This window comes from Babylonia areolata, chromosome 15 (genome assembly GCF_041734735.1).
Source record: "Babylonia areolata isolate BAREFJ2019XMU chromosome 15, ASM4173473v1, whole genome shotgun sequence".
In the NCBI taxonomy this organism is placed as follows: domain Eukaryota; kingdom Metazoa; phylum Mollusca; class Gastropoda; order Neogastropoda; family Buccinidae; genus Babylonia; species Babylonia areolata.
The window spans coordinates 10,038,979-10,041,102 of NC_134890.1; positions in this window are offsets into that span (position 1 = coordinate 10,038,979).

Genomic DNA, 2,124 nt, shown 5'->3' on the forward strand with positions numbered 1-2,124 from the left:
CAACAAACTGGTTCAAAATTACACCCCCCCTTTTCTGTGTGTGTGTGTGTGGGGGGGGGGGGTGTATGGATATATATGCATATATATATATATATATGTGTGTGTGTGTGTGTGTGTATGTGTGTGTGTGTGTGCGTGTGTGTATGTGTGTGTGTGTGTGTGTGTGTATGTGTGTGTGTGTGTGCGTGTGCCTGTCTGTCTGTCTGTCTCTCTCTGTCTCGCTGTTTTTCTATAGCTGCCTCTGTCTCTGTCTGCCTGTCTGGAAATCTGTCTGTCTCACACTCTCTCCCTTCCTCTCTCTCTCTTTCTTTCCCTCTCTCTCTCCCCATCTCACACTCTCGAACAGATGTTTAACTGTCGTGAATGGGACGGCAGATAGTGGTTTAAAACAAAACGTAAACCAATACCATGTACAGAATGATCCGTTTAGTTGGTCAAATGTGTAGCATTGTTTATAGATACCTAACGCTCTTAATATGTGCTATGTTCATACACCGAATGATATGAAATGATACTTAAACGACTGATAACACACACATACACACACACACACACACACACACACAGAGTGTCTCTCTGTCTCTCTTTCTGTCTCTCTATTTCACACACACACAGACACACACACACACACACACACACACACACACACACACACACACATTCACACACACACATAACAACAACAATACACATAAACAATATATGCTAATAATCACTTTGAAAGAACTGGTTATGACAATATATTCCATTATATCCCATGCTACATGAAAGAATGCGGAACAAAAATGAGAACAACTGTGTGATTACCACCAGTTCCCCCCATCCCCTCCACGCCCCCTTTCTTATTAATATATATTAATTAATAATACCCTACGGTGACAAAGTGTCACATCATTTCTTTTTATGCAATAACAACAATATCAGCTGCTCTTAATTGATATAAAACAAACATGTAACCTTGCGCACTCTGAAGACATTATCAACAATTCATATGTAGTTATGTTCTTTGGTGTTGTTGCTGTTTGTTTGCTTGTTTGTTTGTTTGTTTGTCTGTTTGCTTGGAAATAACAGTATTTCACACTCTCATTTTTGCTCAGTAGATTCCAGAGACAGTAACAATACTGTACCTTTTGAATACTCGGATGTTTCTGGAACTTCTATACTGATGACATCTCTCTCTCTCTCTCTCTCTCTCTCTCTCTCTCTCTCTCTCTCTCTCTCTCTCTCTCTCTCCTCTCTCTCTCTCTCTCTGTGTGTGACTCACTGTCCTATCCATCTGTCAATCTTAGTGTGTGGGGGGAGGGAAGGGGTGCTGTCAGTGTGTGTGCGCGCACGTGTGTGTATGTATGTGTGTGCGCTCGCGCGCGACCGTCAGTGTGTTTATGCACGTGTGTGCACGGGTGCGGATGTGTGTGTGGGGGCGGGGAGTAGGGGGGTGGGTGTTGTTTTCTTCATTATGTATACCCTTCTGCATGAAAACCTTTTCCTTTCATTTATGTGTGTGCTATTTGTAATAGATGTAGATTAGCAAGGACAGATTGGAAGAATAGGCTATGCCTAAAATCTTAATCCTTGAAAAAAAAAAAACAAAAACGTTTTGAGTTCTGAGTTCAGTATATCTAGAGAGGAGATGAAGGGAGAGGTAGGGAGGACCGTGAGGGGCGTGGAAGAATAGGTGTTGAAGGGGTGGGTGGGGGGTAGAAATAGATTAGGGGGAGGGGTGTGGCAGGGATGGAGAGGAGAGAGGGTAGAAGGGAAGGTAGAGGAGAGGGGAGGGTAGAAGGGAAGGTAGAGGAGGGGGAAGGGTAGAAGGGAAGGTAGAGGAGGGGGGAGGGTAGAAAGGAAGGTAGAGGAGGGGGAAGGGTAGAAGGGAAGGTAGAGGAGGGGGGAGGGTAGAAGGGAAGGTAGAGGAGGGGTGAGGGTAGAAGGGAAGGTAGAGGAGGGGTGAGGGTAGAAAGGAAGGTAGAGGAGGGGGAAGGGTAGAAAGGAAGGTAGAGGAGGGGTGAGGGTAGAAAGGAAGGTAGAGGAGGGGTGAGGGTAGAAGGGAAGGTAGAGGAGGGGTGAGGGTAGAAGGGAAGGTAGAGGAGGGAGAAGGGTAGAAGGGAAGGTAGAGGAGGGAGAAGG